The sequence below is a fragment of the Leucopleurus acutus genome (genome assembly GCF_964270905.1).
Source record: "Leucopleurus acutus genome assembly, chromosome: 17".
In the NCBI taxonomy this organism is placed as follows: Eukaryota; Metazoa; Chordata; class Mammalia; order Artiodactyla; family Delphinidae; genus Leucopleurus; species Leucopleurus acutus.
In genome coordinates, this window is record NC_139159.1 from 27,836,003 (window position 1) to 27,860,720 (window position 24,718).

Genomic DNA, 24,718 nt, shown 5'->3' on the forward strand with positions numbered 1-24,718 from the left:
TTAGAAAATCTCCTTTTCAGCCACTCACAGCTTCATGTCTCGAGCTATAAAATAAAAGGGTCAGAACTAGATGAGTTTTAAGGTCCTTTTCAAGCCTAATGTCCCAGGATTCTCGAATGTATGACCATCAGCGATCTTAAAAAATACATTGGAAATATATCTTAATTGCTGTTTTCACTTTGGCTGTATACATTTATTTAATTTTAATAAAAATTTTTATATAAAAAAGGAAAGCTACAGGACTTAACAATTGTTGATAATTGGTCATAAGACAGTATTTATGTTAAAGGTCAGAGATGAAGTCATCAACAAAAGGCAAATGATGCTTTCTGTACCTTGTTTGAGGTAGAAGACAATGTTTAAAAAACTGAGAAATGCAAATAATTTTTGATCAGATTGATTTTAAAATTTATGCATAGAGCTGCAGCTAATGCAGAACGTTTGAAAAGTCATAATTTCAATTATTACCAGAAGAAGCTGTCAGTGGCTTTTATTCTCATCAAAGAGCTACCAGTGTCTGTGCGATGATGTTAATTTTCATATTTTCCCTGTTCTTGGAGTGTTTTGATTTTCTTACAAGAATAGAAGCTTATGACAAGAAACAAATGCCTTTTTAACTGTTATTTCTCTATTACTAAGTTTTGCTGAATTGTGAATTCAGAAGAATTAGAAGCAGAAGTTTATTTAAATCTGATATATTGTATACAAATCATATTAGTGGGGAAATATTTATTTATCCTATTTTCATCTGTTTACACAAAAAAAAGGCTGGGATGTTATGAAATTGCAAAATGATAACAGAGGGAACAAAAGAGAGTGAACGTGCAGCCGAGAAAGCCCTTTCATACACGTGCCCTCATTCTTACATAAGCTTAATAATAATAATACTTTACTTTTATGTAGACAAAATGTGTTTTCATAGTCATTATTCATCTGTTCACCACAGAACTCCACAGGGTTGGTATTATTTGCCTTGCTTTATAGATGAGAAAACTAAGTTTCCAAGGCAATAAAGGATTTGCCCGAAGAAAGGTAACAAGATTAGGAACTGAACACTGTTTTTCAGCTTTCAACTCTAAAGACCTTGCCACTTGATCACAACTCCCTGTATTTACTGCTACCATCTAAACAATGCAGATCCTAAAAAGCAGAGATCCTGCCCACCAAAACCAATAATCAATTATGTTTCTGTCCATGATTATCATGCCAGCAGGTGGCAAAAGAAAGCCTGCACACTGTACATAGTATAAGAACAAGAGTTACCACCAATCTGTGTGATCATAGGGCAAAGGTTTTGAGATTCAAGTTCTTTATCTAACATAATAGTTGTATAATTTTTCTTGATACTGTAAAATGGAATAATTGAGATGAAAGCACTTAGCTCATTGTGGGGAATATAGTAGCAGCTTGAAAAGAGGTGGTTTCTGCTTTCCTATTTTTTACATCTTTGGGTCTGTTTCCTTATCTGTAAAATGAAAGAGCTGGAACAATTTCATTTGTTCATTCATTCATTCTTTCATACAAGACATATTTATTGTGAGTCTACTATGGTCTAAGCACTAAGGTGGCTGTTCTTCTAGACAAATGGCACAGAAAATGCCAAGGCTGAAGGACAAGGAGAGAGCAAAATAAAATAAAAGTAAACTAATTTTATGGTTATAGGTAACCTCTGATCTATCTTGTGCCCTAAACTACTATGTCTCTATATCTATTTACACTATTAGGGATGTCAGTGATCTGCTATCAGACTTTCTTCTTAACTTATGTCCATTTTACCTGCATCATCAACCACAAAGTAGTATTTACATAGAATATTCACTGAGGCATTGCTTTGATTTGTTACTTCTTTTAACAGGATTTTCAGTTTAGCCAAACAACCTTCACTAAGATTTTGTCATGTGTTAAGTTAACATGGTACACATAGAAGTAACAATTTTTAAAAAACTGAGTAAAGCTTTAATATATTAATATCTTATCCATGAGTTAGATATACATATATATAAGGAACATAAATGAAGTATACATACATTTCTATAAGGAAATAAGTGAGAGAGTTATAGATTCTGCCTGGTAGACAGGGAGTGAAAAGTCTGGATGCCTCTCGAGCAACTTCTGAACGCAGGTATTCACTCTGCAGACAAATGGGAAGAAGGGCATGCCAGCCAGAGAACATTTGCAGGGACACAGACACAGAGATGAAGATGAGCATCTTATGGCGAGAGCTAAGATAGACCACTCGGACCACCATGCTATGGTGACTCAGGCTGTCAGCATCCTTATCTGGCTGCTTATCAGACTAAGGACATTTGGCTTTTATTCTGCAGGCAACAAGGAGCCATTTTAATATGATGAGTGACTGGAAATGGGGTGTGAGTGAGAGTCACAGATATATCCAAGGTTTCTAGGGGAATGATCACATGATTCTGCCGAAGAAATAGGAAAGGCATGATGAGCAGCAGCAGGGTCATGTTTGGGGTTGGCGGAAGGAAGTAAAAAGAAATTATTGCAGTCTTGCACATGAATCCATAGAGACAGACAATTCATTAAAATAGCACTTATAATGAAAATGTCTCCTATTAGAGGCTATTTGTAAATGACACATAATGAATCATTTGTGAACATTCCATAAATATTGGATCTAGTCCTAACGGTGAATAGCAAATCCATTCTCTAGAAAGAATATTGTAACTTTTAATAAATTGCTGCTTCAAATGTGCTTTGTACATTACACAGTGTCTATGGTGCTGTGAAATAAAGTGAGTTTCCCAGCATGCCAAGTTCCAATTAATGCTAAACAATTGCTAAATAAGAATAACTGTATGATGGTTTTGCTTCTGCTTGCAAAGGAGACAGACCTTTCCCCTCTGATGTGAGTAAAGCTGACAACCAGAGCACACAGATATTATTTATCAGAGCTGAACAGCACAGGTTTTAACACCAAGAGGAAGCCCTCTGGGTCACCGGGAGCACAGCTCAGTAAGACACATAAAACTCCAAGTTTCATCCCACTCATTTCATGGATATTACTAGACATTATTCCCAAACATGGTTTTATTGTTGTATACAGTTGATTTTCAAAGCAACCTTCTCACCTCACAGAGATGGCCATGGGAATCAAGATTGCCAATCCAAGTACCTTTAAGACTCCTTAAGATTGTCACAGGGTAACCTATAGTATTACCATTTTAAGATCACCACACTTAGAGGTGATAGCCATGAATGCGGGTTACATTATAGGAATGTCAATGATCAAAAAACTTTCAGAGTGTGAAACGAGCAAGGTGACTCTACAGCAAAATATCTCTGGTAATTTGTTTACCACTTGACCTACATGAGTTCTATTTTCTTCCTTCATGGTAACTCTGGCACATCATGGGAAAGGGGGACCCTCGGGTGACCCACAGTGTCTCATAGAACCTTGACAATAGAAATGAAAGCAATAGAAGCTAATTTCAGCTAATGCTAAATACCAAACATCATTATGGAGGAAAAATGACCCGGACATCTCCACTGCATTAACTTGCTCTGTTTGCTGAGAAATGTTTATCAATTCTCTATTGATTATTTTATTTATTTTACGTCTTCTTTTATAATGTCAAGGAAAATTCACTTTCAGAAGTTTAATCCTTCCAGTGTCAGTGCCTCCCTTTGCACTGGTAAAGGCTTCCATTTCACCTGCATAGTCAGGTGAGTCCACTCAGGAAGCCGTCTAGGAATGGGCTCTGTGGTTTTTAAACGGACTGTGAGGAGGACAGGGAAATGTATTCCTACCCCCTGCACTAATGCATCCTGTCCTGAAATGTATACAAGCCCAACATTGACATGCCTACAAGGTTCAACTTAAAATTCAGTTGTTGCTGGATCTGTGTAGCAACTACGATCTCTTTTTGCTCCTGATCCAATCTTTCCTGGGCAACAAACTTACTATCATGAAAAGTGTAGTTGTCAATATCCACAAGAGAAACACACAAAACAGTGCCTACTTCCAAAACTCAAAGCTGAACATCCATATATCTGAGTAACTGAGGGTGTCATCTCTTTAATTCACACTTCCCAAGCAAACATAAAATGTTGCTGAAGCAGAAAAGGTTCCAAACACTCACTTTGTGGATGCTTCAGAATTGTGCATATGCTTGATGAAGAGAGGGTTAAGTGGCCTGGATCCTAAAACTGGCAAAGCTTCACAAGTGGTTCGAATTGGATCTCTTATTCCTTAGCTTTTCCAGCTGCATAAAGGAAGAAGAAAAGTTTCCTGAAAGACGACATATGTTTAAGGAGCCTGGAACTGTTACAGATGTTTTCCACATTTTAGTTATTCTCATTATTATGATGATTCAAAGAAAATGTCTATAATAAATTATTTTAAGAAATTATTTAAAATGAGCTGTGAGCTATGATAATGTTGCTAAAATTTGCATGGTTAACTAAATAGCTTAATGTTTCTTATAACTGCCTAAAGAGAAGACTTTAAAAAAAAAGAATTACACTTACTTATAGTATACATCTCGTATTTCAATACTAAGTGAATGCAATTTATAAACCTTCTAATGTGAAATGTGTAAAAGAAATGCTGACACAATACACATTAAATAGTTCTGCTGCAGGCGATTCTCTACTAGGTTAAAGGATGACCTATTTGCAGTCTTCTGTTATGTTTTTAATGCATAAATATCCATGAATATTTTCTTGCATATAGAAATAACATGGTACTTGTATAAGGAGACTGGATGGTACAGTCCTTGATGCAGAGAATTCGTCTCTAGGGCTTTTTGAAACATTACAGTTCTATTTGTTTGATTTGAGGCAATTTATGATAAAATCAAAGGAAGCCAAATGATACAACAAATTTTAAGAAGAGGTAAGAGCCAAGAACAAGATATGAGTTAGGAGTGGGGCAGGTGGGTAGGATCAGGCAAATTATACTTAGAAAATGTATGTAATAATAAGGTATTAAAATTGGGCATCAAACTTATCCATGAGATTCCTAGCAGTCAATGCAAAAAGGGGGTACATGATAATTTATGTAATCATCTATTAAAAGAGAGTACTCCAATCTGTGATGAGAAACTATTTTTTCCCTAATTATCTCTTCTGAGAGAATTATTAATCGTATATGAAATCATTTAAACAGCATAGTAGATACCACCCTCAGTAGCAGTTATACAATACACATACACATGCACACACACACACACACACACACACACAATATTTTTAAACTAATGGGAGTTTTATTATGAAGTCTCTCAACAAAAGCCAAGGATAAACTGCAGTAGAACAAGCCACACAGTCTTTCTTTCTGCTTCTCCCAAAGCAGTTTACCATCCTGGGACAAACTGCATGAAACTCAGAAAGAGTGATGCCCCCAAATGGCTAGCTCAAATTACCCACATAACTGCATGCTGGGAGGAGAGGGCTGAGCCCTTGGTTTTCTTGTCTATCCAGTCCCAGAGACTGGAAGAAAAAAGACCATGCTTAGATGTTTATGACCTTTCATACAGAGGCCTCTTGACCTTTTACTTAATATTCTTCCTCTGAAATTGGGATAAATGGAAAAGGAATGACAAACCTAGCATGGGAGAGAAAGTGCTGCAATTTCACCTCATCCTCACAGTTGGCAGGTGTAGATTAAGACACACAACTCTTTTCTTCTAGCTGGTAGTTTTACCATACTTTAGAAGCTCCTGCCTGTCATGAAATAGTTGTTTTCTTTCATTTGTGAAAACAGGGTTTTCTGTTGAATCAAAGGCTCCTCATCAAGAGTACTCAGGTGTTATTGTATTGGTGTTATATATTCCCTGTGCCTCACTCTGTGTTTTTCAGACTTTCATGATGGGATATTAGAGTTAGAGCACTGACAGTAACACTTCTGGTCTCCACCAGAGCATAGGAGGATGGTGAGCATCTCTCATGGCTGGGTCACTGGGGAAGTGTTCCCTGCCTGGAGGAAGGTGCTTTCTGGATTTTATCTTCCAAAAGACATCTTGCTTGGTCAACAAGATGGAGTATCTTCACTATCAGTGCTGATTTCATATGTTTTCCTTCTTTTATTTTTTTGATCATTACAATAACGTGTTATTTTAAGATAGCCCTTGGTAGAGAGTTTAAGGCCATGAGCTTCTAATCTAAGTTGTTTGTGTTTATTTTTGAAGAGTTAGTTTATTCCTCTTTTACCCAAAAGGGCTCATATAATTTCCATCTTCTCAATCTATACATAAATTAAAAATTCCAGAATAGGTTGCCTATTCTACAAGATTACACGGAAGGGAGCATGAAAAAAAATTGAAATGTATCTAAAGTCCTATTTTTAAAGAAATCAAATTAAAGCCTAAAAAATTTTTACTGTGGGAGTGATACCCTCTCTTTACACTGTTTTTACTATAATTAAAAACAAAATCTTCTCCAAACCCAGAAATCCTCTGCACAGTTAGTAGAGAAAGAAAATACTTATTATTGAATAAGCATTAATTCAGAATGCCATACTCATCACAGGTAATCCACTAAGAGATTGCAAAGACAGAAAGAAATCTCACTCTTTTATATCCTGAAGCAGCTATAACCCATTTCATACATGTTCTCAGGATATACATAACTATTCCTCAAGTAAGAGGCCTGACAGCACCATTCATCATGCATAGTTCATTGTAAATTCACCAGGTAATTAGGGTGACCATCTGTGTTAACCAATTGGTAGTTGGATTTATCCAGAGGAAAATTAACCTTCTCATATCTTTGTGACAGGTAGTAGTTTCACACCTTGGAACACCTAAATTAGACTCCTACCTTCCCACAGAAATGGGGAGATAGGCATGCTATCTCCCTTAATACTTAAATTTCAAAGAGATGGCTCCTGGGTCCTAGAGAATAGACACGCCTAGGTCATAAAGCCCTATCTAATCTTCAAAATGATTTATATACATTTCAAAGAAAGAAGAAAGTCCTTACAATGACAAGTTTTCTAAAGTAAATGCTCAAAACGAGGGGAGGGGAATCTCTTCCCTTATTTTCAAAAGGAAGTATTAGTTTTAAGTTCTTAGGTTTTTGTATCAATTTTTTAAAGTACAATTGAGAGTGATAATTAAAGACTGGCTTGTGTTAGACTGATGGAAACTCCTTTTATTACACTCCTGCCCCAGAGGTTAACCTTTGTACTGCTTCACTGACTGCTCCTCTGAAGCACCAGGGCTTCTGTAACATTCCCATCACACATAGGAAGATGCTTTATGACCAGACTGACTGCTTATTTTCTAACAACTGGAAAAAAAGTAGGAAGAAAAGTGTCATGATGTAGAAGAATGTCAGCCCATACAAAATGAAGAGAGGAGAGGATAAAATGAATATGTATAATATAGATGGATGTGATTGGATTAGTGAGAAATTAAATAGCTCTTTTTCCTCTATTATATTGTCTCACCTTTACAATGTCATTGTTTTTTTAAACCACATATGGCTATTTTATAAAATTAACTAATTCTACCATCTTTATAAAAAAGTATCTTATAAAAAATTATTTTATAAAAGAGTATTTCCCCCTGGTCAATTAAAGTTTGAAAATATCACAAATTTTAAGGTAATAGAAAATGTTGAGTTATAGAAAGATTTATTCTAAAGTTTTAATTATAAGCAAGTTCTGCACAATAAAAAAGTGAAGTTTATAAGTTTGTTATAAACTTTGATTGGCTTTAAATATATTCATTAGAAAATAGTTCACAATTTTCTTGTAAAAATTACATAAAACTTTTGATGTCTTTGCAAGAATAATTCTTCTGACTAAGTACTAAAAAACAAATGCTTCCTTTTTTGATATCTAGACAGATGAGGGCAAAAAAGGCAACATAGTCTCACCAGATTATCAGTCAGCTGTGCATGATAAATTCTTTGAACTAAAATTCATCCTTTTGGAAATTAATTGACTCTATTAAACTTTCAAAATTCCTTTCTGGTGGAATGATGACACGATTGATAATTCATCCTATTGGTATTGTTAAATACCAGAATAGAGCACTGGGGGATATCCTTCCAAATTGAAGTATTGAAATGTATTTAATGTATGTTTATTCTTTGCTGGAATCAAAGGACAAGGAGCTTGTTCTGAGTTAAGAACATTACATTGCAAATGAAACTGAGTTGCTGTATAGTTTGCACTTTAGTATTTGTTTGAAATATCTTCTCTCCAGCAAAATCTCCACTTATGTTTCAGAATTACTCAGTCTGAAAACATATTAGTGGTCATTAGAAGGTGCACTGAATTGTAAGTTTGGAAACCTGCAACCACGTCCTGTGTCTGCTACTACCTGCCTGTGCCACATATGTAATTATAAGCAATCTAACCTCTTTTAAGCCCAGTTTTCTCAGAATAACATGAAGGAATCATTAAATCATTTCTTAATTTATTCCCATTTCTAACATTCTGGGATCCTGCTATTTACTTTCTAATCCAGAGAGTAAAGTAAGGTGTAGGTGTTTCATTATCAAGTTTATGTCTTTATTCCTTCAAACGCTATCCAGTATCTTAAAATATTCATATTCATATCTTTCATATCTTTTGACTAAGTAATTCCATTCCTGGAAGTATGTCTAAGTAAATAGTCCCAAATATTTAAAATGTAAAAAAAAAAAGAAATTATTCCCAGATGTTCTTTACAGTTTTATTTATAATATTGAGTAATCTGATTCAACCAAAATATTATGCAGTAATTGATATGACACACCCAGTAGATGGAGTGTTCACAAGGTATTCAAGTTACAAGAGAAAAGATTTAAGATATGAGTAGAAAAAAAAAGCAAAATTATATATGCAGCATATATAATAGCATCTAATTACATAAACAGTATGTATTATAGAAACAGAAAAACAAAACTATGTACAAATGAAACAAATATATGCAAAGAAAAAAATAGAGGTCAATATATCAGTTGTAATTGTCTTTGGACAGTGAGGATATGGATAATATTTTTATTACAACTTTAGTACTTAATGCAAATTTTCTTTAATGAGAATCTGATAACCCAAAAGAGAGAGAGACAGATTTTAAAAGCAGATTTTACCAGTGATAGATGATAAACACAAAAGCACTCACACAGGCAAGAATGAGGAATTTTGTGTTCACTGTTGTGTAAAATCAGTTAAACAGATACAGCCCTTCATCTTTAGAACTAGACTCTTAGTCATCATGGTTATTAAAATGTTAATTTTCTAAAAGGGCAACTTCATTAACATTTGTCTTACAGTTCAGCTCAGGCCAACAGCCCTACATGGAGAAGTGGTCCCTGCCAGGGCTAACTGCAGGATTAGGAGTGAACAGTGCAGAGAGGAGTGGAAGGAGCAGGGTGCAGGGGGGAGAGCAGCTGAAGTCATCTGATCTTCAAAAACAAAAAAGTCAAAATTTATGAGCCCTTAAAGTGGTGCAATAAAATAACTAATCATGAATGCCTGGGGATGGCAGTTCTTCTGACTACAGATTAGTGAGCCAGTAGTAAGACAATGGTGCTTGTAGTAAGACAATGGTGCTTGCCTGACAATAACTGTCCCCTTGTAGTTAAAGCTGTATTTCAGCCACTTTGCTGCTGCTGCTGCTGCTTTAAAAGGGCATAGTGTAGTGAGCTACAAATAGTAACATAATAGTTTTGAATAAAACACAGGTTATAGCCTCAGTGTGCAGTATGTAGTACATGACAGAAAGAGAAGGCAGAGGTTTTGTGTTCCTGACTCTTAACAGAGAGAATCTATTACTGCAGGACAGCTAGTCATAATGAGTCTGGGTACAGTAAATGTATCAGGATGTACATTTAAGAAAATGATACACCAACCAATAACTAAGTTTGAAAAGGAAGCAGAGGATGACCCACAAAATACAGATAATCATGTGTGAAATAGCATTTTGAGTTGGATTGCCTAGCAACTGTTACAGGCACCTTAAGTGCTATTCTTACTAAAGCTATCCACAACATCATGGTGAAGGCATTATTATGATATTGTGACAATTCTAGAAGAACTTAAGTAGAACTGTAACTTCTAATTGCTTGATTTGCTGAAGACTTTGTTTTTCTCATTTTTTTTACTCTTTATTACCTACACTCAATGTAGCACATCCCATGTTTAGAGGGTTAAGAAAAGAAATATTATATGATTAATATTTGAAAATACAAACTAAATTGAGTGTAAAACAATTGAAACATGTGGCATAAAAAAACACATAAAGATACTGTGAAAGAAATAAGTAATACCAGACATCCATTTTAACTGAAAAATCAAACATATTATTTTTAATATAATGCTGAAGAAATAAAAAACAAGAAAAAATAACTTTGTGTGTAGATGAGAATACTGTGGGCAGGCAGTTATCAGACAGATATTGTATACTCAGCCTGGCCAGAGAGAGTTGTCATCCAGTGGCCAAGTTATGATTATTGGGCATAGACCCAGATCCAGAACAAAGCTCCAGTCCTGGGATATTGACTGAAAAAGTCTGGGAAGGCAACTACACAACCCAGTCAGCTGGTCTGCATGATGGATCTTGAGATAGCACCACCAGAATTTATCAGGAGCCAAGAGAGAAACCAAATGTTAGCCACAACTCAAAATGATAGAGACAGAGAGAGAGAGAGGGAGAGAGAGAGAGTCAGAGAGAGATGAAAGACAAAATAAGAATTTCACATGGGGTCAGTCCTAAGAGTATATGGTAGAATGATGGAGACTTGGAGAAGAATTTCTGATCCCAGCAATTTTGAATGGACCACACAATCTCAAAGCCTCGAAGAATGACTTATCTCTAAGCCTCTATAAACAGAGCTGATTCAGGGATTGACCAAATTCAGCCTATATTAGAGACACTTAGTGGGTTTAATGGAGGAGAAGAAAACAAAGATTCACTGATACAATCATTCACCAAGTAATTAACAAAACACCTACTGGAGTTTGTTCTGGGAACTGAAAATATATCGGCTAACCAAATGTGTAAGAATCCCTGACCTGGTCTTCAAGTGTGAGGTAAGTGAAAATAAAGAAAAATAAACAATGGAATTAACCATAAGTTAGAAGGTAGGTGTTAAAGAAAATGTAAAGCAAGGAAAGAGGTATAAAGGAGTGGGAAGGGGATAAGTGTTGCAATTTACAATAGGGTGGTCCATGAAGACCTAGCCGAGAAGGTAACATCTGAGCAAAGATTTGAAGGAGATGACAAGCAGGTAAGGTTTTACCTGGGAGAAAAGTGTCCTGTGAAGAGCAACTAGCAGCATGAAGGCCCTAAAGCAAAAACATACCCATGTGGTTAAGAAAAAGGAAGGAGGCCGATTTTCCCCAAGCAAATTGTAGAGATTTAATGGGGGGCACCAAGTCATGTAAAGCCTTGTAGACCATTGCAGTTCTTTGGCTTTTACTCTGAGTGAAAAGGAGGGTTTTTGGAAGGTTTTAAGCAAAGGAGTACCATGACAGGACTTAAATTTTAAAGGGTCACTTTAGCTTTATGTTGAGAACAGATTATAAAAGAACGAGGGAGGAACATGGGAAAACAAGCAGGAGATTTTGGTGACTCAGATGAAGTGGTAGCATCTGAGATGAAAACAATGGTTATGTTATGGATATATTTTGAAAGCAGAGCCAACAGACTTACTGACAGATTGAATGTGGACTGTAAGAGAAAGTACAGAGTCAAGGATATTATTTTCCACTGCTACATAAAATTTACTGGCTTAAAAATTGTATTATTTGTCATATCCAGCAATCTGAGCTGGGCTCAGTTGAGTGGTTCTGTTCTGTGTGGGATCCAAGATGGCTTCTACACTTACATATCTGGTACATCAGCTGGGGATGGCTAGAACGGCTGTGGTGGCCAAGCATCTTTCTCCACATGGTTTTGCTCTGCAGTAAGCTTAGACTTTATCACAGCACAGAGGGCTCAGATTAGTCAGAATTTCACATAGTGACTTAGTTCAAGAAGGAAGAAGATGCTGCCTATCCTTGTAAAATCTGGGTTGGAAATTGTACAATGTCACATCTGTCACATATTCTATTCATCAAAACAAGTCACAAGGCCAGTCCATATGTAAGATGAGGAGCATAGACTTCACCTCTTGATGGGTGGACAGAAGGAACTGATGATGGTCAGACTGTCTACCATAGATGTCTCCAAGGATTTTGTACTGAGCATCTGGACATATGAAGTTGCAGCTGAGTGAGCCAAGGAACACTCACAGCAGAGGTTACAGTAGGCCAAGGTAGGTGGTAGAGATTAGAAGTGTAGCTTTTGGACTTACTAAGGTTGAGATATCTGTTAGGCATCCAAGTGAAGATGTCAAGTAGACAGATGAATACCCAATCGGGAGTTCAGTGGGAGGTCTGGACTGGGTGCCCACATCTGTGAGTCAACAGTATGTAGATGGTATTCAAAGCCATGAGACTGGATGAGAGCAAACACCAAAGGAATAATTAAAGATAGAAAAGAGAAGAATTCCAAGAAGTGGGCTCTGGAACACACTAATATTTGAAGTCAGGAACTAGCAAAGGAGACTCAAAAGAAATAGTTACACTAAGTTGTATGAAACCCAGAGGAGAAAATATTTTCGGGAAGAAAAAATCAACTAGGTCAGCCCTTCAAAGGTCATTTTGAACTAATAATTCACCAGTGGACTCAGCATTGTGGAAACCAATGCACTCTTTAACAAAACTGTATCCATCAGGTTTGGGGTCATGGCTAGATCCTGCACAGTTAACTTAGGGAACAGCCTAGGAGAGTCTGGGACCTGGAATTATAAAACCATGCTCTTGTAAGACAGCCATAGCTGTAGAGTTAGAGGGACACTATCATGAATCCCTGCGCTAAAACACAGCCTAGCCAGTCAGGTGGAAATTTCAATACAATCCAAGAGGACGTAATGTTGAGTAGCCCAGGCAAACAATTTGCATCACACAATTTTGTCAGCATGTGACCGTGGATGTCATTAAATTCTGACATTAAGAGGCAGAATTTTTTCTAAACCAGAAGGATGGAGAGCTGTGTCTGAGAGGGCCCGAGGTTACCAAGACAGGAACTCAGGCAGGAGATTATCTGCCAGACAGGTTTGTCACTGGGAAGAGCAGAAACACAGTTAAGCAACACATGCAAACATGAGTTATTGTTTCCAAGCCTGTATCAGACATTAGCTACAAGTTAGTCTAAATGAACTTCAAGTGTTTGACTAAGACAGGGCAGAGGAGAGCAGTGAGGTTGCACCTGGGACCAAAATGGGTGTGAGAATGTGGGGCACAGGTGAGCAGTGTTGACTGGAGGGAGGCGGGGTGGTTGGCAGGGGAGGCAGGTGAGGACAAAAGTCGACTGCTCATCTCAGTCTACTGGGGTGGCCCCACAAATACATGTGTTATGTCATTTAGCACCATTCACACTCTGAACAACTTATTGTGATGGCAATCAAAAGACCTCCCAGAAATGTATTGGCTCTGATAGCTTCATTTAAAATGGAGGAAAAAAGATAAATGACATAAGAATTCTGCAAAGAGCAGGGCTGAGGATTGAGATGGGAAGCTGGATAATTCTGTGACTGATTATTGGCCTCCCTCGTCTGTGCTCTTGGCAGATGCACAGTTTCTCTGTAAGATTTAACAGCTATTAGCAAGTGACTAAAGAAGACAATTGAAAGAGACAGCTGAGCAGCCACTTGCTAGTTTTTCTTAAATTTATGTCCCTTCACTACATAGGGTTGGAAGTGAGATGGGCAAATCTTCCAACGTGAAAATAATTGAGTTTGAAAGTATCTCTTTTCAGAAAATCATTTTTCTTATTTTAATAGAAACATCCAGAGTTGTGTGCATTCCCTTGCAATGTAAGTTATGATGAGGTTGACTGTGGAATCATAACAGAGCAGGGCTGAGACACTCTACTCTGCCTTGGCCAAAAAGCTACCATCCCTACCCCTAGCTCCACTCCCAGTTGGAGAAAGAGTTTCAAGGCCCCCAGGGGAATCTACCAATGGTTAATGATCTTTCTTAACAGAAGATTCCTCTTTATTCTTCACCTCCATTCCTCTTGCCATGGCGCAAGCCTCCCGGTAAAGTTATGAAAGAACATTACGCCTGTCCAAGGGAGATGAGCCCTGCAGCCTCAATTTCCAAGGTGGCAAAAGTCGTAACTGTGAATGTCAAAACTGCCACTGAGATTCTTGGTTGATACCACAGCCATCCATTAACTTGTTCCTGGAGTCAGAAGCGCAGATGGTGGTAACCACAAATAGAATGTACCAGAGGGCCTGATGAGAGCCTTAAGCAGAGATTTCAATTGGACATGAAAGCCCTTGAAAAAGGTATCACAGGAAATAAAGGGAAAAGTTTTTTGTTTTTTTTTTTTTACTCCAGAGAAATGGAATCCATTGTAGCAAATTCCACCACAGGAGCTGGCTCTCTACAGTTTTGAGGTGAATTTGACCTCCTCTAATGACCAAAAAATAACATATAGGAAAATGGTAAAGATACACTATCATATGAAGAACTGAAAGTCTTAATCAGACTGCCTGATTTATCATCCTGCTCTATGACTTTCTAGGTTAATAGATCTTGGGTAAATTACTCGATCCCTCTCTGACTCTGTTTCCTATGTATAAAATATATATGATAACGGTATCAACTTCAAGGGAGGTTGTGAGGACTAAATGTATCAAAAGGCTTAAGTAGTGTGTCAGATTTAGAATATTGGCTATTATTATATATGTGACATTAGGTATACATTATTATTTGTACACATTGGTGTATGTCTAGAAATCTAGGTTTCACTGCAGACTTTATACCTCTTTATTCCTTTTGTAAGTTTGAGCAAATTTCTATGCCTTCTATTAGCACAAAGTTGGTAAATACATATTTGGAGACCATTCTTCTCCTTTCTCTTCCTATTTCTATCTCAGACATAGGTTAATTACAGCACTGTTACACCCTGAGACCTAAATAGGTTTTATAATTCTTGTCAACATGTTGTTCCCAGCAGCTACCATCAATTAGTACACATTGACATGAAAATTAAAGCTTATTTGACCTCTCAGATTAAGGAAATGATAGTTCCCATTCTTAGCCACCCCAGAGTATCCCATTGCAGTCCCATGCCAGAACTCTGCTTTGTCACAAATTTCTCAGTGTGGTTGACAGGACACAGCAAAAGGCTACACATGGGATAATCCTTGAGCATCTATTCTAACATTACACCATTGTAAGTAGCCACCCCTGGAAAAGCACCATGGTTGGCACGAGAATGCTCTGAGTGCTGATTAAGATCAGTGGACAACAGCGTCTTGAACTCTTGTTCCACCAAAGACACTGACTGATGATGTGAACTCAGACTTCTTTGGGTTGGTGGAGATGAGGAGGTTGGCGCATGCGCAGCCCAGTGCTCCTTCCCAAGCGGGCACCAAGGAGGTTGTCCTTCCTAACAAGCCTCTTGTATTGCTCCCCACAGCAAGGGTTCCTAGGCATCTGGGCCCTGGTCAGTCGGCACAGAAGACTGGGCTGCCTTTGCTTTTATTTTTTCTTGTTAGGTGAGGAGAGAAGAGCCAAAATAATAAGTACCATAGACAGATTCCAACGTTCACTGAATGTCAAAGAACTCACCTATGAATATCCGGTTCCTGTTACATAAAGAAGACTCTTGTGTGTTTGTTTTGTTTTGTTTTGTTTCATTTTTTACCTTTTGGTGATAAATGAATTTTTAAGAATACTGACCGAATTGTTTTATTTTTTAATGTTCAGTAAAGGATAGCATCTAAGAATCACCTTACAAGTACTTATCTTTGATCAAAATCATAAGTTTTTGTTCATATTTAAACACTTACTTTGAAAACAAAGCCTTTTTAAATTAGAGGACCTTGGAATGATGAAAATGTTCTGTGGATGTGTTTAGATTATAAATGGCTAATGATGAAATTTAGGTTAAATTTTAAATATCAAAATAAGATTCCTATAATCCTTAAGAAGGTTATTAAGCTATTCGTAAAATAGCATATCAAGTTACTCCATAAATAAAGAGCAATTGGTTAGCAAGTGTTAACTCACAATGACCTGGACCACACCCTGCCCTGTATGGGGTCAGATAGACCAGAGGCCCAGCCAGTGTGTAGCATTTATTTTGTTCTTTCCCATTTCTTAGAGGATAGAGCAGAGGCTAAGAGTATAGACTTTGGAGTCAGGTCTGTGATTGAATTCAGACTCCATAACTTTGCTGTATGACTTTGAGCAAATTACTTTGTGTTTCTGAACTTATTTTTTCATCTTCTATTGTCAAAATTACATGTATACAGGGCCTGGCATAGTTTCTAGAACATAGTAAGCTCTGGCTATGGTGATCATCATTAGACTCTCCCAGGGTTCCTGGAGAGAGTGATGGGACAGATAGGAATCAGCCACACTGTTCTTTACATAAAATGCCTGCAATTATGTTTGTCTTTAAAATATTATTTGAAATGCAGATGAAGATCAATTCTTTTTGAGAAAAAAAATAGTATGTAATGATAAAAGGTTTTCCATCCCTTTAATGGGTTAATTCATTCATTCATGGGTTGAAAAACTGTATTTCAAGCATCACTAGATTTCAAACTAGACTCTGATGTATATCTAAGAATGTAATCCTCCTCCATTTTTCCTCCTTTCTAGTTTAGGTTAAGCACACATGAGCTACTTCCAGAGAGAAATCTTTTCTTTTTTTATTTACTCCTATCCTACAGAACAGATTAAAGGCTGGTGACAGATCCAGGCACAGATTTGCTCACTCAGCCCACACTGGTGGACATCAGCTATGTTCTGGGTACCAATGGCTAAACAGTTCTCCTGCCCCTTTCTGAGCTTTGCATCTATGCCTGGAATCCTGACCCCAGATATTCTCTCTAAAACCATTTTCTTCCCATTCTACACACTCTGTCTGGGACCCTCATTCTCTCCTATGATGTCACATACTAACTATGGGTTGATGACATGACTCCTAAACCTGTATTTCCCCAGATGTTCTCCCTGAGTTCCAGGCCTACATTTCCACCTCTGCCTCCAGCATATCTTCTGCAACATATCCCAACATGACTCATTAATATATAACTGCTAAACAACTTATTCCCCAGCCTGGACTCCCTGTATCTGATGTATTTAGTTATTTATCTAATTCTCTCCACACCCCTAAGAGTTAGGTCTATTGTTACCTTCATTTTGTAGATGAGATCATTGAGGCGCAAGGAAAAGCTCCTTACTTTTCCAAGGCTGTGCAGCCAGAAGGTGGTAGTGTCAGGACCAGAATCTGGCAGTCTGATTCTGGAAGCTGTATTCTCAGCCCTTTGGTACATCCATCTTAAATGTAGGTCACATGTGGGTTATCATTCCTAAAGAGAATAGATCAGATAGTAGTGTTGCTGCTCCATAATTTTAACTACAAAATCCTATAAATATAGTAGGGGATCATAGTTATGTCACTTTGGATTCATAAAAAAACACTAGTTTTGCAAAAACAAGGTAGTTGAAGTCATTTCTGCCAAAACCCAGTATATGTCAAGGCACAGGAATGTGAGGAAGCAGGATGTCACTTGACGGTGAGAAGTTGGCTCAGCTTGGTTGGAGCATAGAATCTGTAGGCTGAAGTGGTAGCAGACAAAAGACTGGTAAGGTACCCTAGAACCAGATATTGAATGAACTTTTAGTTATATTAAAGGGTTTATTCTGTAGGCAAATAACGGAAGTAGGGGTGGGAGAGCAAGGCAGGGAAAGTTCATCTGACAAAATCATTACCAAGAGCCTCTTATGAAGTAGACATGATTCTAAGTATTTGAATTACAGTGAGTTCTTACCTTCAAGGATTATACAGTCTTAATGGGGAGCCTGGAAAATATGCTTCCAATTTTTAATACATCATGATTGAGTGTTACAGGGGCCTATTATGGGGACAGTTATGAAGCACTCCTAACCAACCTATGGTGCCTTATAAGGGAATATTTCCTAGAAGCACTCAGATATTTGTAATGAAGGGAATTACATGATCACGTTTGTATTGTAGAAAGATAGTTCTGCTAGTAGATATGGCTATTCCAAAGAAATACTGAAGAAGGAAGGTCACAGAGGATATTATTCTAATAGCCCACATAAAAGTTGATGACCACTTGAACTAATAATAATAGGGACGGAAGATAATAATAATAGGGATAATAGGGATGGAAGATAATAATAGGGACGGAAGAACAGAATGAAGAGGACTTTTGGCAATAGAAACAACAGAACTAGGAGAATCTACTGAAAGTGAGTGTCGCTAGAAAGGAGTTAATGAGAAAGATTCTAATCTTTCTAGTTTGATTATCTGGATGGCTGATTATGCCATTCAGTTAGGGATAAAGAGGAGCAGAATGAGAGAAGAAGATGATTAATTTCATTTGGGGCATGTTAAGTTAAAGGCACCTATAATTGGAGTTGTATGGTGAGTGGATATAGCCATGCATAAACAAATTGTGTGATGCTGCAGACTTAAGTTTGTGAATATCCATCATTTGAAATCAAATACGATTTCTCAGTAGAACACAGAATGTATAAAGAGAGGAAATGCCATAAGGCACATGCAAACAAAATGAAAAAAACAAAATAAATAAACAGATGTGAGGCAGCACACCATGCAAGACATGACCACAAGAACTTTGGAGCCAGATTGCCTAAGTTCAGATCCTACTTCAACCATTCTTCAGCTGTGTAACCTTGTGCAAGATAGTTAGCATCTTTGGGTATCAGTTTCCTCCTCTGCAAAATGAGATCTACCTCAGAAGTATCATGATGTTTAAATAAGTCAATGTTTATAAAGCATTTTGAGTAATGTCTGACCCTTAGTAAATTTGGTTTAGTTTTTTGTTCTTGTTAAATACAAAGTATAATAAGTCTTTTAGCCGCAAATATTGATCTTCATTTCTCATTTTATTTTATTTCTCTACTGTGTCTTATTTTTCTAAAGGCTGTGATTTGTTTACCTTATTCTACTCTTAATTCTAGTGGATCCTCAATGAGGAGTTATTAAATTCACTACCTATTTCATGTTAAAAGAAAATCCCAGGAAAGATAAAATCAATCATTTTCTTCGCAGAACAATTACCTTATAAAAAAACTCAGAGAAGTTCTCTCTGGGCATATCACAATGTAATCACCTGTTTCTAAGGATCAAACTGATAAACAATTTTCTCCAAAAGGATGTTTCTCCTAGTAGTTTTCTTCTTTTACATTTTTTTCACTTTTCAGAATGAAAATTACAAAAATGAGCTTTTTGTATATTCAAGCAGTTTCAGCCCTTAGAGTTAACTACCTTTCTTTGACATAGTCGTGGCCATAAAGGTCCCTTCTGTGGGGACCAAGATTTCCTGCTCCATGTCACCACTGAAAATGCTTGTCTTCATGACTTACAGTGACGAGTTCACAATAACCTTGCCTTTCTGCTCAATTCATAGAGCATCAGCAGACATCTCCCTCCTGGGCCCACTGGAAAGCTTAACAAAGAACTGTCAGGAGCTTCTTATCCAAGCAGAGAGGCAAGTTTAACATTCTTACCAATCTTAATAAACTCTAAGTTAACTTTTTAACAAGGACTATTGTCTTGAAACTATAGCATAGTGATGGAGATAATAAGTAATAGAAGTTTAGAGACAGGATTGTCCCTATAAGATGAAGGTGTCAGGAATGGTTTTTTAAGTTAGATAAACTCAAAAGCTAAATAGAATTTGATAGGGAAAAGAAGGAATAAAACAATATTCCAGTATAGAAACAAAATTTAAAGACACCAAAGCAAAGCTAAACCAGATTTGTTTGGGCTATATATAGACAAATTTCCTGGAATAAAGTAGTTAGTAATAGAAGTGATAAAGAATAACGTGGAAAGTTGGTGTGAGGCACGTTTGTGAAGAGCTTTCAAATGACAGCTGAAAAGTTTGGGCATCATTCTGTAGTTATTGAAATCATCAAGAAAGGTGGTGACATGAAAACAGCATTTAGGGGAATTAATCTGTCAATAGGGTCAGAGACTGAATTGGTGATGTAGAGAAGGAATTCAAATTATTCTGAACTTTGAAGTCTGGGAGAATATCTTGATAGGTAGCAAAATAAAGAGTGCCACTTTTGAGAAATTGTTTCCAACTCCTTCCCACAATATAATCATATTTCAAGTGATGGAACACTTTTTTTCTGTAAAGATCATATAGTAAATATTTTAAGTTTGTGGACATTCAGTCCCTGTTACAATGACTCAACTTACTACTGTAGCACAAAAACAGTCTTAAACAATATATAAATGAGTGAGTATGACTGTGTCCCAATGAACTTTATTTATGGACACTGAAATTTGACTTGCATATAATTTTCATGACTCACAAAATATTCTTCTTTTGATATTTTCCAAACATTAAAAAATGTAAAAAACGCTCTTAGCTTCAGGTTGTGTAAAATCAGGTGGTGAGCAGAATTTGGCCTATAGACTGGAGTTTGCAAACCCCTGGTTTATAGAACATCAGTCAGAACTCTATCCAAAATCATTTTAAAAACTTTGGATTCTCTTCTGAGATCTTATATTGAGCACTTGGAAAGAGATGGTTGAAATGGCGGGTCAAGTGGTAAAAGTCAAAGGAGACAACTAAGTAGATAGTAAGACTAACCCTATAAATCACTGGGGTCAGTGGGGCAACATATGTACCTATATGCTCCAATCCAACAGCTACTTACTTCAGAAAAAAAGGGAAAATCAATCAATAAATATTACTTCAAACACATTCTGAACTCAGCATTCTAGTAATTGCACAGGGAAAGACAAGTGGTGGGTCTTGCCTCTATTCACATTGATTATGATGCCCGTAAGTAAAGCGGCACAAATGCAGTTTCTAAACAAGTAGTGTGGGTGGCAGCATGGAAGGAAGCTTAGTGTGAGTCCAGCGTATCAAGTTGGAGCAACTCTGAACAAAGAAATTACATTTGGAGAGACCAGTTAGGCTGGGATAGGTGACAAGAACTAGCCTGGGAACTGAGTGAAGAGAGAGATAAGAGGAACATAAAGGAAAAATTGACCAGACATTGCTAATTAAGATGTGCAGAATGAAAGGGGAGTCATACATTAAATGTTTTAAAATTTGTTTACTATATTATTCAATGTCACTAAGAAGCATACAGAAGTGAGAGGCAAGGGGGCCAGTGTAGGCTGTGGGAAATGGAGAACTAGGCTACTGGAGGTTAGCACCTGACACAAGCAAATAACACACGTGCACTGAAGTCTGACTGATGTTAGGCTGAATTATTGGCAAATACGGGGAGAAGGTATTCTATTCATACCCTCATGTTAGCTATTTCTCAAGTGTTATTAGATGGAAAAATAAGGGAGAAGTACTATCATCACCACGTTGATATTCCAAATAAGTTAACCATCTTTTGCATCATGTTATATAGAATCCCCCTCATTTCTTCAAGGTAATTTCTTTACATCATTTGGCACTAGTCGTGTCTTATAAAACAAGCATATCCAAACATATTTCACTATTTATCTTCAGTATTTTTTCTCTTAGATCTGTTTACCTATCCATATCATAAATGTATGGGAAAAACAAGCACACAATATGGCCAATAATTTACATGGAGGCGGGAATAATATTGGAATTCAAGAGAAGAAAAGGTTACATAAATATATGTCTCCAACTCTTAACACCAACTATTGGTTTTCTCTGGTTCTTCCTTATATGCTGCTATTTAGAGAGTTTGCTAGGGCAGCTGCTCCCTAAAAGAGTCTCTCCCTGCTATAAGTTTTCACCCAAAGAAGCAGGACATTGGGCAAAGAACCATATTGGCTCAGCCTGTAAGTGGAGCAAGGCATATTTCTAATAAGCCATTTTTTATTTTTGAATTTTATTTTATTCATTTTTTTAAACAGCAGGTTATCAGTCATCCATCTTATACACATCAGTGTATACATGTCAATCCCAATCTCTCAGTTCATCACACCACCACCCCCATGCCCCGCCACTTTCCCCCCTTGGTGTCCATATGTTTGTTCTTTACATCTGTATCTAAATTTCTGCCCTGCAAACCACTTCATCTATACCATTTTTCTAGGTTCCACATATATGTATTAATATGCGATATTTGTTTTCCTCTTTCTGACTTACTTCACTCTGTATGACAGTCTCTAGATTCATCCATGTCTCTACAAATGACCAAATTTTGTTCCTTTTTATGGCTAAGTAATATTCCATTGTATATATGTACCACATTTTTTTAACATCTTTATTGGAGTATAATTGCTTTACAATTGTGTGTTAGTTTCTGCTTTATAACAAAGTGAATCAGTTATACATATACATATATCCCCATATCTCCTCCGTCTTGCATCTCCCGCCCTCCCACCCTACCTATCCCACCCCTCTAGGTGGTCACAAAGCACCGAACTGATCTCCCTGTGCTCTGTGGCTGCTTCCCACTAGCTATCTATTTTATGTTTGGTAGTTTATATATGTCCATGCCACTCTGTCACTTTGTCCCAACTTACCCTTCCCCCTCCCCATATCCTCAAGTCCATTCTCTAGTAGGTCTGTGTCTTTATTCCCATCTTGCCCCTAGGTTCTTCTGATCATCTTTTTTTCTTTTTTCTTTAGATTCCATATATATGTGTTAACATATGGTATTTGTTTTTCTCTTTCTGACTTACTTCACTCTGTATGACAGACTCTAGGTCCTTCCACCTCACTACAAATAACTCAGTTTCGTTCCTCTTTATGGCTGAGTAATATTCCATTGTATATATGTACCACATCTTCTTTACCTATTTGTCTGTCGATGGGCATATAGGTTGGTTCCATGACCTGGCTATTGTAAACAGTGCTGCAATGAGTATTGGGGTGTACGTGTCTTTTTGAATTATGGTTTTCTTTGGGTAAATGCCCAGAAGTTGGATTGCTGGGTCATATGGTAATTCTATTTCTAGTTTTTTAAGCAATCTCCATACTGTTCTCCATAGTGGCTGTATCAATTTACATTCACACCAACAGTGCAAGAGGGTTCCCTTTCTCCATACCCTCTCCAGCATTTGTTGTTTGTAGATATTCTGATGATGGCCATTCTAACTGGTATGAGGTGATACCTCACTGTAGTTTTGTTTTTCATTTCTCTAATAATTAGTGATGTTGATTAGCTTTTCATGTGCTTCTTGGCCATCTGTATGTCTTCTTTGGAGATATGTCTATTTAGGTCTTCTGCCCATTTTTGGATTGGACTGTTTGTTTTTTTAATATTGAGCTGCATGAGCTCTTTATATGTTTTGGAGATTAATCTTTTGCCTGTTGATTCGTTTGCAAATATTTTCTCCCATTGTGAGGGTTGTCTTTTTGTCTTGTTTGTAGTTTCCTTTGTTTGCAAAAGCTTTTAAGTTTCATTAGGTCCAATTTGTTTATTTTTATTTCCATTTCTCTAGGAAGTGGTCAAAAAGGATCTTGCTGTGAATTATGTCAAAGAGTATTCTGCCCATGTTTTCCTCTATGAATTTTATAGTGTCTGGCCTTACATTTAGGCCTTTAATCCATTTTGAGTTTACTTTTGTGTATGGTGTTAGGGAGTGATCTAATTTCATTCTTTCACATGTAGCTGTCCACTTTCGCCAGCACCACTTATTGAAGAGACTGTCTTTTCTCCATGGTCTATCCTTGCCTCCTTTGTCATAGATTAGTTGACCATAGGTGTGTGGGTTTATCTCTCTGCTTTCTATCCTGTTCTGTTGAACTATATTTCTGTTTTTGTGTCAGTACCGCATTGTTTTTATTACTGTAGCTTTGTAGTATAGTCTGAAGTCAGGGAGTCCGATTCCTCCAATTCCGTCTTTTTCACTCAAGACTGTTTTGGCTATTCAAGGTCTTTTTTGTCTCCATACCATTTTTAAGATTTTTGTTATAGTTGTGTGAAAAATGCCATTGGTAATTTGATAGGGATTGCATTGAATCTGCATATTGCATTGGGTAGTATAGTCATTTTCACAATATTGATTCTTTCAATCCAAGAATATGGTGTATCTCTCCATCGGTTGGTATCATCTTTAATTTCTTTCAACAGTGTCTTGTAGTTTTCTGCCTACAGGTCTTGTCTCCCTATGTAGGTTTCTTCCTAGGTATTTTATTCTTTTTGTTGCAATGGTAAATTGGAGTGTTTCCTTAATTTCTCTTTCAGATTTTTCATCATTAGTGTATAGGAATGCAAGAGATTTCTGTGCATTAATTTTGTATCCTGCAACTTTACCAAATTTATTGATTAGCTCTAGGAGTTTTCTGGTGGCATCTTTAGGACTCTATGTATAATATCATGTCATCTGCAAACAGTGACAGTTTTACTTCTTTTCCAATTTGGGTTCCTTTTATTTCTTTATATTCTCTGATTGCCAGGGCTAGGACTTCCAAAACTAAGTTGAATAATAGTGGTGAGAGTGGACATTCTTATATTGTTCCTGATCCTAGTGGAAATGATTTCAGTTTTTCACCATTGAGAATGATGTTTGCTGTGGGTTTGTCATATTTGGCTTTTATTATGTTGAGGTAGGTTCCCTCTATGCCCACTTTCTGGAGAGTTTTTATCATAAATGGGTGTTGAAATTTGTTAAAAGATTTCTCTGTATCTATTGAGCTTATCATATTGTTTTCATACTTCAACTTGTTAATATGGTGTATTACATTGATTAATTTGTGTATATTGAAGAATCCTCCATCCCTGGGATGAATCCCGCTT

At 36.9% G+C, this 24,718-nt stretch overlaps 1 protein-coding gene across 1 annotated transcript in view; it reads left to right on the forward strand.

The window, feature by feature from the left end:
• Positions 1 to 24,718, forward strand: part of RALYL (RALY RNA binding protein like) — a gene marked incomplete at its 3' end in the record, with an annotated part of 523,686 nt that overhangs the window by 327,095 nt on the left and 171,873 nt on the right. The gene's annotated exons all lie outside the window — the stretch shown is intronic.